Source organism: Octodon degus, unplaced genomic scaffold, assembly GCF_000260255.1.
Source record: "Octodon degus isolate 3935 unplaced genomic scaffold, OctDeg1.0 scaffold00068, whole genome shotgun sequence".
Classification (NCBI taxonomy): domain Eukaryota; kingdom Metazoa; phylum Chordata; class Mammalia; order Rodentia; family Octodontidae; genus Octodon; species Octodon degus.
The window spans coordinates 11,110,615-11,132,266 of NW_004524644.1; the positions used below are offsets into that span (position 1 = coordinate 11,110,615).

The 21,652-nt window shown below is 35.7% G+C and overlaps 1 pseudogene; it reads left to right on the top strand.

The window, feature by feature from the left end:
* Window positions 1–21,652, top strand: part of LOC101562726 — a 162,447-nt pseudogene that overhangs the window by 9,169 nt on the left and 131,626 nt on the right.

Consider the following 21,652-nt stretch of genomic DNA (forward strand, 5'->3'; position numbering starts at 1 on the left):
CACCATATTTCCTATGGCATGACTTTTGCGTCTCATCCCAAGTTCCAATAATTAACTTTTACAGTCATTTTGCATGAATTGCTACTTCTTAACTTTTTACATTTATGTGTAATTTATAGTATAAATACAAAATATTGTTTCTTTCATTATGTAAGTCCCCAATCTTTTATTCTAAAAAAAAATACTTAAAATGGTGCTTTATTTTCAACATTGAAGTTCACTCTTCCCCAATGGATAACACAAGTTTTTATAAAGCATTTTAATCAGCACACTCCCCTAAAGTATTTGAATCAATAAATGTTCAGTAGAGAACAGTTAACATCCTTATTTATCCTCTCTAAATTTGTTCTAATGGAAAGCAAACTAGAGGGGAGAAAAGAGATTAATCATTATTTTCTATAGATTTTTGCATCCACTGCTCTTTGCTTTTTTTTCTTTTCTTTTTAATTGCTAAACATTTTGCCTGATGCAACTTTGAAGTAACTAACTACAGGCAAATCTTACGAAAATTTATTTAGTTTCTAGAACATCTTTCTTTGGAATTAAATAGAATAAATTTGCTCAATTGTCTTCTATATTACAACAAAAATAGTAGCAATATTACTTTCACAAAGGAACATTGGCCATGCCTTATTCACTACCAACTTTAATACATTAAGAAAAATAATGTAAGGGGTCGCGGAGACGGCTCAGTGGAATAAGCACTTCCCTGGCAAGTCCAAAGGTCTGAGTTCAATCCCCGGTTCCGGAATAAATAAATAAATAAATAAATAATGTATTACTACCTTAATATATGTTAACTTTATGTTTAAGTTCATTTTTAAAACTTGTAAATTGTTCCAGGGCCTGCAGTCCCAGCCTGTCGCTTCACTTTTCACCGACCTGCCAGTTATCATGCCAAAGAGGAAGTCTTCGGAGAATACAGAAGGCCAAGATGGATCCAAGGAAATAAACAGGTTACTGTTGTAGATCGTCCACGAAACCTGCGCCACCGAACCCTGCACCTAAACCGAGAAAAACATCTACCAAAAAAGAACCTGGACCAGAGAGTAGCGCAGGCGGTCAAGGCAAGAGGCAAGAGGAGCAGGAGGCCGGCGCGGGCGGCACTGCTCCGCCTGACAACGGCGAACCCGAGCGCAAGAGGCGCAGGGACGGAGTCTGCAGAGGGCTGGGGAGCGTGAGCTGGCGCAGTAAATTGGGGGTGATTTATGTTCCTCTCCGGACACCTTTTAAAAACTGTTTACCAAGTATTTTGTAAACGCTAGGTTTTTAGGACTCTACTAGTTGGCACACAAAATATATAAGGATGTACATTTTATTCTCGGTTAGTCACACTTTTGGAAGTTTTTATCGCTATGAAGCGAAAGAAATGCCATCCTGCAGCGGGAAGCCCAGTGCGAAGCGGGCGGAGCAGCGCGGGCCTGCGCGCACGGTGCCGCTTTCCCTGTGCATGCTTGCATTTTGGCTTGCATTTTCACACACTTTTTCTAGATCAATAATCAGTGGTGCTTTTGTACCTCGGTTTTATGTGATTTTAATGACTCGTAGACAGTTGTGGCCACCTGCTGACTGTGTGTGATTTCAAATAAAAGGTGTTCTTGTCTGAAAAAAAAATCTAATTAAGGCTCGGATAATATGCCTAAGAACTATGTAATTAACAATTATAGCATAATTTCTATTACATCTCAAATTTTTCTTCCTTCAAGCCTTCTATTTAAATCACTAAATTGGCAATTTCTTTTTTAAACTTAGACTTGTGCATAGTAATTCATGAAATAAAAAACTTAAAATTTCGGCAATATTAGTTATACTCGTGTTTTGAGAGAAAATAAATAACTTAGCATAAATAAACCTGAAATGAAATGTTTCTGTTTCTTCCAATATTTGAAAGGTCAATACATCTCGTTTTTTGTCAGAACAGTGGAACATCCTTTATTCTAAGTATATTTGCTATTCAGATATCTGGGTTATCTAATAAAACTATTTTAATTCCATTTGTATGAAATTTTTAAAAAGTTGGGGTTTAGAGGTAATACCTTAGTGTATGTCAAAATCGAATCCAAAAAGTTACTTTTCTAGAGAAGATAGCCCAATATAGTTACCAGCCAGTTCATAGAAAATCCTAATTAAAAAAAAAAAAAAAAAACAGTTCCCCATATGGAGATATATAAAACATAAATTTACATGAAGTCCTGGGATAATTCAAGTAGTAGAAACTAAGAGTTGGCAATGATGTGAATGGTGTGTTATTTTAGAACAGTTCTCAAGGAATAATTCTCAAGACCAATTTTAATTTTAAATCAGACAGGCGTACATGACTACTACAGTCTATGGGAGGGAAGTCCAGCTTGGTCAGATACGCTAAGAATAGACTTCTTTGAGGAGTTTATTTCATCCATAAAGATGCAATCATTTGAGTTTTCCTTGGCTGGTAATCACTTGTGCAATTAGTAAAAAGAAAAAAGATAGTGACAATAACACACACTAACACTGCTTTCTGGGATGAGCAAGACATAAAACAAACTTCTTTTTGCAGTATCTTGATCTACATTGATAATTATCCCTGAAATTATGTAATATGGTGCTACAATTGATGATTTTTCACTCAGACTAATAAAGATCTAATATGAGTGATCTCAAAGATTACAGGAGCAAAATTACAATTAACACAGACACATATTCTAATGTTACAATTTCTCTTTCATGAAGAAATATGTTGAATATAAAGATTAGTTTCAGTAAACAATTAATTATAATATTTATAATAATTAACATGAGTTTTTGGAAATGTAGTGGTATTTTGGTTCATGAAAGCTTTCGTTTGCAAACAATTTGGTTCAAAGCAAGTATTTAGCAAAATTTTGTTTTTGTTCGCAGACTGCATTCAGCAACAACCATGATCATGGTCACCTCTCGCACAGGGACACAAACAAGGCAAACTTTTCCCAAATCATAGAACATATTACGTTTTTGAACTGAGGCACCACTGCATTTTCATACTTCTTGAAAAAAAATCAGATATTAAAATTGTAGGCAATTTATTTTCCACTTAAATTATGTAGGTCCTATTACTATTTTCTGACATTTACCACTTAAGAAAAGTAGAAAGGAAATCTTTGGAAACCCTTACAGAGGCACACATTTTCAATTCTTTGTCTCGGTAAAGTAAAAGATAAGAGTTCCACATGAAAAGAATATTTATGGGCTGGCTAGATAGCTCAGTGGATTAAAGCACCTGCTTTGGCAGAGCCAGGGTTGGATCCTGGGCATGCCATGCTGGTCCCATCCCCAGGGCACTCTGAGACAGTGACTGAGACTGGGTAGTTGACACACGCCTATAATCCCAGCGCCTGGGAGGCTGAACACAAGCAGATCTCTATGAGTCCGATCTACATAGTAAGACTCTGTAGACCCTGACTTAAATTCATAAGTAACTAAATATTTATACAGGAAACCAGCCTCTTAAAGCACTTAGTAATACATCAAATATATAGTGTAGATCAACATGTTACCACAATCTATATAATTTACATCTTCTAGAAAAAGAAATCCACATTAGAGACAATAGTGATTACTTAGAAAGTTGTTTAATAAATTCTGATTAAAAGTGTCAGAAAAATTATTTGAAATTTGTAAACAATAATTTTTTAAAACAGTGGGAAGCCTACCCCTTCAGTGTCCCATTGTGGTGAAAGCCATTTAAGGCTTTTCTGCGACTATACTTAGCTTATCGCACTATTTCCTACTGAGTAAAGTTCCTGACATATTAAAATCACATGGCCATTAGAGAATTTTTTAATTTTCATGTAGTTAATTTCTATTTAAGAGTTATAAAATAGTAAAGCTTGCTGGTCCTATTAAATATTATCCATCTGTAAATTAACCCACAAATTCCAACTTGTAAAACATGTTATGACATTTTATCTTATAGAAGTTGTATTATTATAAAAAGTGCTTTAAGCAAAGTAATTTATAAACGATAGTGCCAAGGATATAGCACGAAGACACAGCACCTGCTTCGCAAGCATGAGGTCTTAAGTTCAGTTCCCAGAAAGCAAAACAAAAACATGCATAAAGGACAGAAATGAGGGTCAGCGATGTAGCTCAGTGGACTAAGTGCCTGCTTAGGCTAGCACAGGGACTAGAGTTCCATTTTCCGCACCACATGCCACACTGGCCCCATTCATGGGCTCACTGAGCCAGCCACTGAGTCTGGGAGTAGTGGCACATGCCTGTAATACCAGCACTGGAGAGGCTAAAAACAGGGTCCAGGCTGCCTAGAGAGACCCTGCACAAGACACATAAATGAAAAGAAAAAAGCCCAGAGATGTATTGCTTATAGTTCTGGAAGCTACACAGTTAAACATCAAGGCTCCAACAAATTTTGTGTTTGCTAAGGGATTGCACACCACAGGTTGTCCCTGCTGTATATCTTCACCTGGTATTGGAAGATAAAGGCAAACAAGTCCCCCAACCTCATGGACATGTCAGCTACCAAAATCCAGCCTACCCATTGGGGGTTAGATAGCATCATGTTAACTTTGGCACCAAAAATTTGGATTACAGTAATAGTCTCATAGTGCTTGGAAAGATATGATTTCATACATTTATATTATCCTTCAACAAAGGTTAGGCACAAACAAAAGACTGGACATGAACAACTTATAAGATGAGATGAGATGTCAACAGAACTATGGGCCTACAGAGCATGGTGCCTATAAACCAATATGAAATATGTCTTTTCAAGATCCTTTGCAAAATAAAAAGATTTAAGGAAATAAAATGTTTAAATATTGAGAGCTGAAGAATGAATGAGGCAGCTGCTATGAATGAACATGCCATGGAGGACAGAAAGAATGTGAAAAGAAAATAAAGCCCAACTCCTTATTTTCTCCTTTTCTGACAGAAATCAATGGCTTCAGGACCAAATAAGTATTATTTTATTTTTAAACATTAAGCACAGGGCTTTTATTTCTTTGCCTTAAAAGCAAGCAAACACTGGATTTCACTGGTAGCTTTGCCTTCTTAAGATGACAATCCAAGTGTCATACATAAAATGCCTGTTAAGTTTTCTGCATGTCTTTCTGCGGTCTGGTAGATATTTATTTATTTATTTATTTATTTATTTATTTATTTATTCATTCATTCATTCATTCATTCATTTCTGTATTTTAGGGAAGTACTTTGTCTCAGTTAAAGTAAAAGATAGGAGCTCCACATTAAAAGAATATTTATGGGCCGGCCAGATAGCTCAGTGAACTAAAGCACCTGCTTTGGCAGAGCACAGCGGCCAGGGTTCGATCCCGGGCATGCCATGCTGACCCCATCCCCAGGGTGCACTAAGACAGTGACTGAGACTGCATTTGGTAATGCATGCCTGCAATCCCAGAGCTTGGGAGGCTGAAAACAAGCAGATCACTATGAGTCTGATCTACATAGTGAGACCCTGTAGACCCTGCCTTAAATTCATAAGTAAATAAATATTTATACAGTAAACCAGCCGCCCTGAGCCTGCTTGCAGGTGCTTTAATCTGTGGTAGATATTTTTTAAATGAATAAATTCTATTCCAATTCATAGATTATCATGATTTCTTTATCTGTTTACCTATTGAAGAGCATCTATATTGTCTCCAAATTTTGACAATTTAAATAAAACTGCCAAGAATGTCTCTGTATAGGTTTTTGTATGGTCATAATTTTTCTACTTACTTTGATGTATAGCAAGAAAGAAAATCACTGGATAAAATGATAAAAATTGATTTAGATTTAGCTGCTGCCAAACTATCTTGCCAAGTGGCTTTACAGGTTGCATTCAGTGAAGCAGACGTTAATTGTTCTTAATTGCATCTTTGTTTTATTTCTATCTTCCTTAGAATGATGTATAATTATGTTAATTTATAATTAATCCTTTGACTCTAAAACCACCATGCCTGAACAGGAATGTATCTTTGCCTATTAAAGTCCAAATGGGATGTATTTCTGAACTAGTGCCAACTGGTATTATCCTTAAAGAAAGTTAGTTTGATTCTGTATAGTTATAGAGGTTATTTCCAGTTTTTTGGTTTCGTGACTAATTTTTTGAATTCTTTGGTTTGTTGAATAAACTTTGATCAAATTTAAGATTAAATAGCCCTTAAAAATGCATTTCAATCACTCTTTTGAGACTTTCTAGCCATATATAACAATATACTGCTATTATTCCTGCAATGAAGATATATTAAGTGGATCCTTATCTTCACCTCTTCTGGAAAATAATATTTCAGGTTTTTGGGTTTTCTTTTGTTTTTGTGGTACCGGGATCAAACTTGAAACCTTGTTCTTGACCAGGAGGTACTTATACCACTGAGCTACCTCCCTAACCCCAATGTATCAATCTTTCAGAATTCAGTTGATTAATAAAATCGTTAATGCTAAAAATTATAAAAATATTCTGTCTTATTTTATATGATAAACTTTACTAAACAAAATATATCATATTACTCATCAGAATCTCTGAAATTCATTCTAATTATCACTAGGATTGCTTGTGTGTTAAGTATACCATCTATTGTCTTTTCTTTCTTCTTCATTTTTTTTTTTTTATGTATTTGGTACAGGCTCTTACTACACAGCTCAGACTTTAGTGATCTTCCTGTTTCCTGTCTCCCCAGGGCTGGGATCACAGGTGTGTACCATGATGCTAGTCTTGGTGGCTGGCTCAGTGTGCCCAGTGGTAGAACCGGAGTGGCCTGTAGTGCAGGGGATGGAACCCTGTGAGTCTCTTTATTTGCCTAAGAAGGCACTTAGTCCACTGATCTGTGCACCAGCTATTTTTTTATTTGTTTTATTTTGTTGTTGTATATATTTGAATTTGGTCTTAATATCCATGGGTTCTTTTGTTTCTAAAGATGTTGTACTCAGGGTTTGCAAGGGAAGAGATTTAATATAGAACACATAATTTATAAGATTATTTTGTGATTTTCACCCAAAAATTCAAATGCACAAGAGTGCAAGAGATCTGTCCAGAGACCCAAAAACTGCAGCTGTGGCCTGGATCCCACAGCAATATCCTGCATGAGTTCATCTGGAAACTCAGAGTCCACCACAAGGTCCCACGCAAAGTCTGTAACAAAGAAGACCCAAAGGTCAGTGGTGGAAGTTAGAAAATCTGTGCTAGTTAGATGAAGGATCTGAGCCACCAGGCTGAGCAATCTTTATTGGAACTAGGAAGCGATGCTCAACGTAAGGACCAGAGCTCCCCCGAAGAGAACCACAGAATCCTTAGTGTCAGTGAGGATCCAAGCTCCTCCTGGGGTGGGAACAGCTGCCGTTCAAGCTTCTCCGGGAGAAACCAGCATACCCGTTTCTCCAGTTCCTCTTTTGTGCTGTTGACAACAATTCTCAGGTGGTCCTTCGGCACCCAGAACTCACTGGGTCAGTTGAGGTGGATATTATAAATTGCCCAATACTTAATCCAACACAAAAGAATTGCTAGGATTTTCAAGCATGAGTATTGTGTATCTCAGCAAAATGATACCAGTAATAAATTATTTGAAAGTTTAAAAAAATACTTTAAAATACTTTCAATTTTGTTGACATTTTGTACAAATTTTGAATGCTATTAATTCATGAAACAAATAAAGCAGTCACAATAATTATAATTTTCCTGATTTTATTAATAAGAAATCTGACATGTTTCTTTAGTGTGAGGTGGCATTACAATCTCAGTAAATGAAAAATTGTGTTAAAGGAAAGCTTTATGATTTTAGGTATTTCAGCAACAATATATATGATTACTGCGGAATTCTATTTGTGATGATATTAATTTATGCCTCATTTAACAATGTGAAGTAGTTTAAAAATACAGATTTTACAATGTGTGTATGTATTTTTTATGTCTTTCTGCTTTTAAAAAAAATTGAAGTACAGGCATTCTACAAGTTGTGTAAAAAAAAAAAAAAACACTTGTATACAAATATTCACAAAATTTCAGGACTATGCTTGCCATAGATACTTACTTCAGAAATATACATTGACATATAAATTTATGTATTCATGCTCTTAATATCCTTCTATATTGTTCTTTGCTATTTGTTATATATAGCATGAAATATTTTTCTAAAAATTATTTTATCACACTGCTCAAGGGCTAGGGTTATATATAGCTCAGTGGCATAAGCACATGCCTGTCCACCTCAAGGTTCTAAGTTCACTCTTCAGTACCAAAAAAATAAATAAATTAGTAATTAAATAAGAAAATAAACCCAAAAACAAAACAGCAATGTATTTCCAAAAATCAATAAATCTGTTCTAGGAGTGAAAACTTATTTTATCACAGTACTCATATTGTCTTTAATTGATGTAGCAAAATTTTTAGACTTAAAGTTTTTTCCTTTTTCCTTATTACTAAGACATGACTGTGATATGTTGTTTATTACATAGTTATATATATATATATATATAGAGAGAGAGAGAGAGAGAGAGAGAGAGAGAGTACTACTTTCAAAGATTCATTTTATGATGTTTACATTCTACAGTGTGCAAAAGCAATGCAGGATCAATAAAAATTGTAATTTGCATTTCATATCTTTATCATTGTCAGGGTGGGGCCTTTACCATATAACCTTCTCCCACGATGCTCGCCAGCCGCACATAACCAGTGTAAGCAATGGGTACTCGGAAGTGTGGTGAGTAACTTTCAATGTGCGGTAGGTTAAATATATTAAATTCACTTTTTCTAGGATATTTCGACTTCATGATGGTTCAACAGCCATCATAACACAAGGAACATCGACAATTTATTTCAAATTTTGAAAAAACTCTAAGATAGTGGTCCAGGGAGATAGCTCAGTAGAATAAACGCTTAAAAGGTCCTGAGTTCAATTCCTGGTACTAAAAAAAAATATTCCTCAGGCCATGGAGAAGCTCAGTGGAATAAGCACCTGCCTGGCAAGTGAAAGATCCAGAATTTAATTCCTGGTACCCCGGGGTGGGGGAGAAAATTATGCCTCATCCAAATTAATGTAGTAACTAAACAGAAGAATTAAAATCCATATCAGAGCTGGCCAGATAGCTCAGTGGATTAAAGCATGTTCTTAGGCAGTGCAGGGACTGGGGTTCAATCCCCAGTGTGCTGTGCCAGTTCTGCCCCTGGGGCGCACTGAGACAGCAATTGAGAGTGGGTGTGGTGGTGTATGCCTGTAATCCCTGTGCTTGGGAGGCTGAAAGCAGGAGGACCACTACAAGTCTGATCTGTGTAGTGAGACCCTGTAGACCCTGTACTAAATACATTCCAAAAAAAAAAAATGTATCATCCATATCTGTGAGACTAAAATTCTCCTCAAAATAATAATTACTTATGTCTCACATCTTCTGGATTTACTGGCTCATAAAATTAACAAATCCCCTATGTACAATAGCATCTTTTTATAAAGATTCACCTCTAAGTCCATTCGTGTTTATATATTTTGCTTGCTGAATAATGGTAATTTATCACAAAACATTTTCTTTCTGTATTTCAAGGGATTAAGACAAAGAAGATAACAATCTTAATTATGTTTTCATTCATCATTTTTTGTGCTTTTAAAAACAGCAGTTAAACGTAAAGCAAAGTTTTGCTTTGAGAACAGTAACTCTTCAGTATCTAGTCCCTTAAAATGATATTTCTCTATTGTAGAGCTTGAGGAATACTAGATCATCTGTAAGCCTTAGTTCTAGTTCTGCTCTGACAGTTCAGTATGAGACAGTGTGGTAACCAATGGAACAGTACAAATTTTGCTTACAGACAAAATTGCTTCTCAATTAAAAGTAATACAACCAATTAAATGTTACAAAGTGGATCAGAGCATGAATATATATATATATATATATATATATATATATGCATATAAGTGTATGTTAGTATATATGTATTGCAATATATAGTTTCTTTTCTGTTTGTTAAGAATGCATAAGTAAACTGAAACTTAGTCTTTATCATGCACTGTGCCCATAATTTTTGAAATTTGAGGTCCAGAAACAACCTGCACCAATTTCTTTTTTTTTCTTGCTTTTTAATTTTTTAAATGTATTTAGTACAGGGTCTACAGGGTCTCACAGCACAGATCGGACTCATAGTGATTCTCCTGTTTTCAGTATCCCAAGTGCTGGGATTACAGGTATGCACCACCACTTATTCACCATCTCAGTGGGCCCCTGGGGCAGGGCTGGCAGGGCAGGCCAAGGATCAAATCCTTAATCTGCTGAACTGTATGGTCAGCCCAAATTTCTTTTTTGTTCTTTTTCTATTTTGTTTTAAGGAAGAGTCTATAGGGTGTTCAGGATCTTACAACTAGATCGGACTCAGTGATCAACCTGTTTGCAGCCTCCCAAGACCTGGGATTACAGGCATGTGCCACCACGCCCAGTGTCAATTGCTGTCTCAGAGCACCATGGCAGCTGGGCCAGCACAGCAGGCCAGGGGATTAAACCCCCATCCCCTATGCCTGCTTGCAGGTGCCTTAATCCACTGAGCTATTTGGCCTGCCCCTTCTTTTTTGTTCTAAACATTTTCTTTCACAGAAAAGTTGTTTATATCCTCGGTTGTAGCAACTTCATCAGATTTAGTTTCTATGTCCAAAAAATTCATGGACCAAGGGAATAAGTACAAGGTGTGAGGAGGACAGGAAGGGAAAATGAGAGGAATAAAGATGTACCATGTACTGGGTCCGATAATGCCAATCTATGTAAACATTATATTCCATAACTTGAGTTAAGACAAATAATATCGATAAATACAAAAAAGGTGATCTCCTCCCCAGAGGAGGGAGGAGGTGGAAAAAGGGAATGATAATTAAACAAAAATAGAAAGAATAAGGGGTAATATGTAAAGGTAATTCACTGTGCAGAATGATTGTAAACTACACTAATAAAATAAAATGAAAATTAAAAAAATATAAAGATGTTATTATAAACACTATGCTAAACACATTACACTTAGAATCACTCTCCCTGAGCCACCATATTGCTATATATTTAAGTTTAATTTGAAGTCATTAAAACTTGTGCATTCTTTGTAATATGGTTCAAAAGATACTGGCGCTGAAATTGAATTTATGAAGAAAAGAAGAGGAGCTTGGATGTTCAGAAGCTATTAACACTTGCAAATTTTAATAATTAGTTAATGAATATTTATTAGAATGAGTGATTAAGAAGCCATCGTGATTCACACTTTTCCACTTTAAATGTCACGGCTTGTTTCTTGAGCATTTTTCTTCTTAAATTACCTATACGTGTTTCTTTCCGATCTTGCAAGCCTCAGCCACCATTTCTTTGATTCACAGCAGACCTATTCACACCGACTATATTCCAACAGAAGAATAGCAAGAAATTGTTTTGTTTTGCAATCATAATTTCCTTGCTTTGCATCTTTGCTGACGTCACTATCGAAGCTAACATCACCGACAATTTATTGTAGCCATTCTCTGCATGACAAGGCACAATGAGCCACATGGTCCTTTTCTCTTCCTCGCTGTCACGTTCATCTCCTTTAGATAAAGCAGTCATTGATTTTCCATGTTACTCATTCAGGTCTCTTCTGGGCAAGTTTCCTAGTGGGAAGATTTCTTCAAATGTGGTAAGAAGGTGAAGTATCTTTGCTTACCACTTTCAGGCACTCACATTATTTATCACCCCAGGGTGAATTTTAAAACCCCCCTCAAATCTAAAAGTTGCTCTGGCTTTTACTGCTATTCACATCCATTAGTCAACCTAACTGACCAAATCACTACCACAAGAAATGTATTAACTTTAAATAGACAAAATTTAAAATGTTGATCACACACACACACACACACACACACACACACACGGAACAATGAAAGACTCAAGTAGATTTTTGAAGATTTCCATTATAAGCTATAAAATCAGCACAATAATATGTTACCCTACAAATAGTTTATTCTAGGGGGTTTTAGGCCCATAAGCCTCTTTTCATAGTGTGTACATGTGTCTGACTTTGGGAGAAACAAAGCAACCTGGTGGGAAACCTAAGCACAAGGAGTGTTTGATGAGCATTTGAGAGGTGAATTCTCTAATGACTGATCGCTATAAAATAGAATAGAAAATCATTATCTGTAACAATCTCTCTATTTACTTTAGGCTTGATCATGAATGAAACTCTTCCACTTCTTCGTAGTGAAAGCATTATTAAGTCGATAACTATTTTTGAAGAAGGGGAATTGGCACTCCTAAGTGACAAATTTCCAGGTACGTTTTTAGAAAGACCTGTGGCATTGATACAGGGAACCTCCAAATGACACAGGGAGAAAAGCTGATCTCCCAGCCTAAAAGGTATCTGGGATGATTTCGTGTTCTCTAAAACCAAAGAATTCATTTTAGGAATAAACAGAGGTTATGAGCACAATGTATTTATTGAGGGAAAGAAAGCAGGAGGGGGGCCCGAGTGGATTGTCCCCGGGAAACTGTCTCTTCCAGGTACTGTTATGGAGGAAAACCATGCAGTGAGGCAGGTGGGTCTAAGGTGGTGGGGAAGACATAAGAACTCACTTAGGTGGCATGAAGTGGGACAAAACTATGGTCAACCAATGAGATTGCAAACTCTATTGCTCATATAAAATTGATTAAGCCCAGTACCAAATGGGGAAGCGAGTCATATAGTAAGCAGGATAGGGTCTCTTCCTGTTGGGGGCTGGGCTAGTGACTCACTTGGGCTCTTTCAAGGTGATTGATACCTATTTAGAATATCAGTCCCTGGTGCCCATCCTTAGGGAAGTATATAGCTGTGTTTCCTCTTTTGTCTTAGTCTTGAGGTGTGGCCCATATGGCAGTGTCTGTCTTTTCCAAGTTGCAAGGTCACCTTGTCCTCTATCTTGTCTCCTTGAGGGCCTGGCCTTGTCTGACTTCCTACAATATTCTGCCTACAACAACATGTTATAAGAAAATTTACAAAAGAAGAAATTCAATGTCACTGTCAATGAAGATTTTGTAAAGATTGAGGGTTTTGCTTATTTGGCCCCTGTAATAGTCAACTGTTGTGTCAGTTTAAGTAAGAAATGGCCAGGTAATTGATTTAGCACAGTTTTGGGTGTGATTGAATGGATTTACTGACCAGGGAAGATCAAGCTGGGGTTTGGATGGCACCAAAGAATAGGTTTATAACCTGAGTGGAAACAAAGGGACAGAAGAAAGTCTCTCTTCTGCTACTTCCGAAGTGTTCCAGTTTTCGCTAGTGCCTTTGGACGTCTGTCTCTAAGCTTCCAGCACAGATATTTCACCCTTCCAAGGTAGAGTCTTCACTTTTCCCAAGTAGAGCCCTCAGTTGCCCAGTGAAAACTCAGAAGGACTCTGTAGGAAGCTCCAGGTTTTCCACTTTGGCTCTCTAGCAGGCAGAAAGCCCTTTCTAGTCTTCTATGTCTAATTGCACAGCAGCAGCCACTACAAGCCTACCTTGTAGAATGTGTATTTGATTACTCTAGTGAGCTCTGATATAGCCCCAAATCGTACTGAAGTCAAACAACTGTTGTCTAGATAATGAGTTTCTTCACTACTCTGTAGATGGTTCTGGTGTGTTAGCTTAGATGTGGTGCAGAACAAACATTAGGGCCTCCTCTGAGAAATAATAGCTTGCCCAAAATAATTTTCATACAACAATTTTATCTCTCAGAAGTCTTCAAAGATTTCTCTTGTTCAGTTATACCTCATACTTTCACCAGACACCTCACTAAACTAAAGAAAATTTAAGTTTATTAACAAAAATACAAATAAATCCAGATATACATAAATTAATAGGAATTAATATTTAAAAATTATTTTCTCCAAATTAGTATAACCTCAATATAGTTAGAAAATCCCATTTTATGTCATAGAACTTACTTAACAAGTTATTAAATTTATGCAGTAGCTCAACAATACTGATATAAAAATAATTCAGAATAAGAAAGGGTAGATAGTATCATCTATACCTTAGTATAAACCTGTATGGTATTGCAGGAATTGGTAGACAAAGTCACACTAAAATTGCAACAACAATGAAAGTAAACAACAACAGCAGCAAGGAAAAAGAAGTTCAAGATCCAAGATGGGCAAATATTTGCACATGTAAATAAGTGTGATTGTTTCACTTTGCAGTATATGCAAGCCAATAAACACAGCAGAATGGAGAGATGTTTATTACTTGTAGTTAGTAAGGAAAGCACTGGAGGTAACCCTAAAAGCGGTGCTCTTCATGAGGAAAGAGTCAAAGAGCTTTTATTGGGAAAGCGCACATGTTCCTGGGGAAGAGCTCATCACGCTCACAGAGGTGAGCTCCTTTCTGAGCGAGCGACTTCCACAGGAGCAAGTCCTCGGGGCAGAGACTCTGGCATTATCATAGCAGTTGCAAGTGTATCTGGGAGAACACTTAGTATTACAGTGAGCAGGGTGCAGTCACTAACAGGTCACTAAATTTCTCTTTTGGCAATTTCCGTGTAAGGTTCTGTGGAAGATACTAACTAAAAATGAAACAAAGTGAAAATAAACAAATCTTAACTTTGAAAGTATATTAAACAGATATGTGAAGAGGATATAGCTTCCCTCATTCCCAAGACCACTCATCTATCACTTGAGACTATTCACCAACATAAGTAGCACACACCATGAAGCTATCACATCTCCTCTTTGTACTCATGAGACCATATTCATTTTCCTAAAACTCATTTGTTTTCCTATTAGTGCCTTTTCTCCTCTTCCATCTCCTATATTAGGAAGGCGCTTTTCCATATTTTCTATTCCTTTTTCCTGTTAAGAGTCTATATAAATTCCAAGTTCTATCCACCTGTATAGCCATATTTTTTGTGAATTCTAATGGATATATCCATAATAGTACATAAATAAGTTTGCTTTTCTCTCATAAATTTGTTTTTATTTTTATCTTACTTTTTGTCAGCTTAATACATAGTCATATGAATACTGAACACTCTTAAGAACTTAGGCTGAAAGTTTTTCATGACCACATAATTTCACAAAAGATCAAATAATGTCCTTTATATTTTGAGAGGATTATAATGCTCATTTGTCATAAAGAAATTCAAATGTAAATGATAATGAAGTATCAGATCTGGGCTGGTTAGAATGATATAAATTCAAATTTAACAATGCTTAATGTTAGCAGAAATATGGATTAAGAGAACTATTTAGCTTGTAATGCATAAAATACATTGACAGGTAAACAGTCACCACTGACTCACAAAGAAATTTGTCATCATTCAGAAAAATTTTAAAAGCACTTTAGAAAACTAGGCTGAACAAATTAGTGCACTACTGCACTAGAAGACCAGTAAAACTAAGCGATCAGCATTCCTCAGTGTAAAAGCATGCCCAGTGCCTGCTGTGGCAGAGCAGAGCAGGCAGGGGTTCAATCCCTAAAGTGCCAGGCCGGCCCTGCCCCTGGAGCATGCTGAGACAGCCATTGAAACTGGGCGGGATGACACGTGCGCCTGTAATCTGAGCACTTGGGAGACTGAAAACAGGTGAATCACTGCGAGTACAGTCTGTGTAGTAAGAACCTATACAGCCTGTATACCCTGTACACCCTGAGCCAAACTCATAAAAAAAAAAAAATGAGAAGGAAAGAAAGCATGCCCGTCAGAAACATATTCTGAGAAAGGGACAAATAGCAGATAGATATGTTGTGATTGCTTCTATAACAATTAAAAATAGAATTTAAAGTTTTAAATTGTGGGGTATACAGCTCTGTAAAACCACACACACACATATGTATATGAAGCCTATGTAATATGGCTATAGAAGGCTGTTAGAATAAATGACACTCAAGATACTAATATTTGGGGAAAGAAGGAAGATTCATTTGTAGAGGAGTAAATACACGATGAGAACATCAAATATGGTATAAATTTCTCAAACTGATAGATAAAAGGTTAATCATTTCATTATTTTAAATAAGCTTTATTTTTATAAACTTGGTAGCATATGTGCATGTGTTTAACTGTATGATATTAGCTAAATGAAGCTCTAATAAAATGATGGAAATAGATGAAATTTCTGACACTGCTGCAACAAGTATTTAGTATCTAGTATTTAATATAGTAGAATACCATTTAGTATCCCAGCATACTAAATTATCATTATTATGTATCTCTCTCCAGTAGAGATACAATTGTGAGCACAAGAACAAGTGTAAAATAAGTGATTTAGTAAATTTAAGTATACGCAAAACATGAATAATTTAAATATATTATCATTCAATTTTCATAATCAATTAATTGCTATTGTGTGCTAGTTTCTTCATTTGCAAGTTATTATCCATTTGTTTAATATTGATGCTAAGCCATAAGAAAAGAAATGGAAACCTACTAAATTTAAAAATGCAGTCAATGAGATTATCATAGTGTCTATGAACTTTACATAATTTAAGTGATTTTTAAAATTTCTTTGTTATGAAATACCTACAGAAAGAAAAATACTATTTCCAATGATCAGCACAGAAGAGTAAGAGGCTACATATTTCAAAAACCATAGTTTAATCCTGCTTTAATAAAAATTAAAAGTAATTATTGTAAGAGCAAAAATGTTGGAAGACAGAATTCTTTACATAGAAAACTAACATTTTAAACAGTTATTACAAAGTGATGTCCATACCACCTACACTGGATTGTACCAAATATAGTAATCATAAGTCATACTATAGAGACACAGTAGATGGTATAATTTTTTTTGTTTGTTTTGTTTTTGGTGGAACCAGATTTTGAACTCAGGCCTTTGCATTTGCCAAGGAAGTGCTTATTCCCCAGGCCAATCTAAATTTATAATTTAATAAAATACCAGGAGACACTCATTTCTAATGGTAACAAATAATTTAATAACTCTGCATTTTAAAAATATATATCATACAATACTAATCTAAACTTGTGATGACCCTCTTATGATCATCCTTACTGTTTGCTGTTGTATAAAACTTTAGGGTGTACAATTATGCATGAGGTTTTGTACTTGACCATGATAGTAACAGCTTAAACTACCAGTTTTTGTATTTGGAATATGTTTAATTATTATTTTGGAGGGTTCTCTGTCTACTCATTACAAGTAAGGTTAATGATACAAATAGTTACAGCTGTGTTATGCTGGCATTGGCCAGCACCGGAAGCAGCCTTGTGCATCTCAAATTTAAATCAAAAGACTGGGTCAAGTGGCTGACTTCCACCATCCAAATGGATGAGTCATTCAATGATGTTTGTCCACTGACAAAATCGCCCACTAACATATTTCTCAGAATGTGTCTCTGATGTTAAGTAACACATCACTATAAATATAGATTAGATGTAGAAAAATAATTTATCTTTGTCATTCTTATATTTAATATATGGATCCCATAAACTAAACCAAACAAAGACAAGTTCAGAGGAAAAACATATCAAACATCCTTAGGTATGTCTTTGGAGAAAAGAATTGCAAACCCTAGGAAATGATTATAGGGTTTATATGTCATCTTAACAGAAAATGATATATTGTGAATAAGGAAAAAGGGGTATTCAGGCTTCTAAATTGTGGCAAGTGTATGAATGAAATTAATGGAAAATGAAACTTATTGTATTCAAATTTTTGAAGCAGGCTAAATCTTTTATGGTGTTCAAAGCAATACCAGTGTCTCTAGCAATCAAAATACTCTCCTCTTCCTGGTGGTTCTTGTGTGGGCTATCTCCTCCACAGAAGAAAGTGTACACCCTGCTTTTATGCAAAAAAAAAAAAAAAAAAAAAAAAAAAAAGAAGGTAGAGTATTCCTGCATTGCTGTTTCCAGTTCAAGGTAATCTTTTTTCAAATGGAATATTTTATGACATGAATTATCTTTAATTGTTAAAATATCATTAAAAGAAAACACATATGGCAAAAGAATAAAAAGGAGGAAAGAAGTAGCCCAGTGCATAAAGTAAGTTGGTAAAATCAAGTCTAAGAAATTCTAATAGTTGCATTGTAATATATTTATTAATTAACATTTATATTATTAGTGTCTCTAATAAATAATGAATTGGCCAGAGGACAGCTTTATTGTGCTCCTCAGCCCTGAAGCCTGTTTGCTCTGGTCTGAGACTTCTCCTCCAGACATGGTGCCCACCAAGATATCATTGTGGATGTAGAACTGGGTCTGCTCCCTGCAGTACACAGACTGGCCCTTGTTGATTCTCTTGGTAGTTTCCAGAGCAAATATGGATCCAGACATAGCACCTTGGCAAGAAGCACGCCATCTCCTGAGTCATGGAGCTTTAGGTAGCTCACTGTCTTGTGAAGTCCACAGTTCACACATGCTGCGCCTGTGCGGGTTTCACGTGCTTGTGGAGCACAAAGAGAGCACACACTCTCTGCTCAGGGATCATGCAGCCCATGGCCGTAGATTTGTGTCCAAGCACAGAGAAAAGTCTAACATGCTTTTCATAATAGACTTTAACCTAAAACAGGGACTGACTAATATAAAAAAATAGATTACATGCTTTATAAAATGTGAATGATTGTCATAATGCATCTGGGAAATATTAGGCTACTGAATTTAAGTCTACCCTATAGGACCATCCATAAATTTTCATATAATAACATTACAATGAAGAAGTAAAGAAAGATGTCAGAGAAATGTACATTTTTATAAGTCTTTTCTAGAACAAACATGGGCCGGGGAGATATTTCAGTGGAATAAGTTCTTGCCTGGCAAGGGCAGGATCCTGAGTTCAGTCCCTGGTACTGAAAACAAACAAACAAAAAAGAAGCCAGGTATCCTGCACTAAGAAAAACATACTTTTGAGCAAAACTGGAAGTGGGACACTGGGTGGGGCTTCCAGGAGAAGAGCTAAAAGCTTTGTATGTTATGAGATGGGCAAGGGTTTGCCAGGGGCAGGGGTGGCGTGTTAAGAGTGTGGGTCTATATTGTCCCCCAAAAGTTCATATGCCAAAGATACAAGCACTACTCCAGGGTACACCCTCCCAGCGAGGCTGAGCAGAAGAAACCGAAGTCACTGGGAGTGTGTCCTGAAAAGAGACCTCGGCGCCCTGACCACCGTCCTCTCCTTTTGCTTCCTGGCCACGGTGACCCTAGTTACTTGCTCCACTGAGCTCCTGTCATTCCATTTCCCTCATCGTATGCTCAAAGCCAATGGCCCCAAGTGTGAGACTGAAATGTGAGTCTGTGAGACAAAATAGACCTTTGCTTTACGAAGCTGCTTTCCTTAGGTGTTCTGTTACAGTGGTGGAAGGCTGAAGGACAAAATATAGCCAGGAATTCTCTCACGCTGTCTTTGAGCCTCCATATTAGTCCTGATTCCTGATTCCCAAAAGCAACTTAAAATGTATAGGACCCCATTTCCTCTTAAAATGATTTCTCTCCATTTTTTGTGATTAAGAATCACTTATAAATAAATTATTTTGAGTCATTTTAACAAAAACTATTTCATCAAAAAAAATCAGGTGCAATATTGTTGACTCAAGAAAAATATGTATAATATTCATTAATATGTGTTTGAATGCAATAGAAACTTGAATTTGTCTTCCTCTCTCTAAACTTTTATATAGTTTCATGTTTTGAAGTAAACTAGCTTAACTTCCAACATAACGTTTTAAATCATCATTTTATCTGGTAATATATTTTGGTCACAAGTGACTGAGAAATCATTTTCCCCACATTTTTAATGGTTCAACTGATTCATCCCTAAAACTACTTATTTTCCTTGTGGTGCATCATAACATTTCATTATGTTCTTTTCTGCATTTTCATTGCAAATTCTGAAACATGTTCATTTTATTTTCACTCACTTTGTTGCTGTCAATATTGAACAATAATAAGAATGCAACAGCCTGTTTTAATAAGCTAATTATAAGCATTCCTGTATTATAATTTTTATTGTGATTTGACATCTGTATGTGTATCTAGATGCCTTGCAAAGTGTAGACAGCTGAGTAGTTTGAACCTTAGAGATAAAAATGACTGTGCATTAGGAATAAGCAATTGAACATGAAACACACTGGTAGCTGCGGCTTTGCAAGTCCTCAGAAAACATTGTGAGTCCATTAGGTTCCATAAGGCGCTGAATTTCATGAGCAGTTAGTGATGATAGCTTTGCACTGTAAGCCATCCCTGGGTAGTTGCAGTTATGGCAATGAAGTTTAGATGATACCAGGGCTACACTTGATAAATCTGACTGGCATCTGTGAAGAATACAGTGCAAAAGGAATTGTAGGGTAATTACTGATAATTTTGTCCAGGAATTTATAGCAAGAACAAACTTATAGACTGAATTATAAAACATGCTTAGAAGGAGCATGGAATTGACAAATATTAATTGCTATTGTAGACTTTAAAGGAGGTGTCTAAGATGTGACTAACGTGGACAGTGCAATGTAAGAATGTCAATGGCATTTAAAAATCAAGTTAAAAAGTTCTTAAAATCAAAAGTCATTTTAGAAACTAAGAAATCATCAATGAAGTTCCTACTTGTAATAAATTTCAGGAGCTGGGGAGATGGCTCAGTAGAATAAGCACTTCTCTGGCAAGTGCAAGGGCCTGAGTTCAATCCCCAGTTCTGAAAAAAAAAAAAAATTCAGAATTAGCAAAAACTCAGAAAATAATCTCATTATCCTCTTGTATACTTCATTTAAATAAAAAATACAATAAATTCATGTATGGTGGAACTGAACTGAATATTGCTCTGAGAGAAACTATTAGAAAATGTAATTGGATGTCTTATTTCTAGGAGAAAAGATACACAGCATGACCATCTCCATATTTTGCACAATTTAATGTTTTAGTTGTCACATCTCTTTTTCAGAATCTCATCACCTTTCAGTGAGAATTATTTAAAGTTCAGAACTTGAGCCCCATTAATGGAACATGAAGAGCAGTACTTCAGCTGAGAAGTCCTGACTCTGAAATTCAACAGTACATAAAGACATGACATATTATAATCTTTTAAAAATGATATGAAATTTGGTGAGGTTTTAGGATATAAAATAAACAAAACAAATTAATAGCTTTTTATATTCAACTAATATAAAATTCTTCATGAAGAAATCAAGAAGGTAATACCACTTACTATAATTTAAAAAATGTAAGAATAAATTTACCTAAAGGCAGAATGTTTTTCACAATAAAGAATGAAAAACTATCATGAAAGAAATTAGAGTGAAAACATGCACAAGAAATGGAAAAAAAATCCCATGTTCACAGATTGAAAGAGCTAATTATTTTTTAAAATTTCATAGTACTCAATGTCATCAACAAACTCAATGAAATTTTTATTAAAATCGTAATGATATTCTACACACACACACACACACACACACACACACACACAATTCAGCAGTTGTAAAAGAACATCAGTAGCCAAAGAAATCCTAAGTAAAAAGAAAAAGAAAAAAATCTGAAGGCATTATAATACTTACATTTGAAACACATTACAAAGTAACACTAATAAAGCCCAGCATCCTATTGGCATGTGCCTAGTCATACAAATGAGTGGAATGGAATGGTGGACATAGAAATCCATTTACGCATTAGCAGACAGCAAACTTTTGAATAATTATAGAGTGACATACATTGCAGAGTAGGCACTATTTTAAATAAATCTAAGACAACTGGATGCTCCCCATAGTATCTCAATGTCCCTCTGTCTCAATCTCTTTGACTCAACTTCTCTCTCT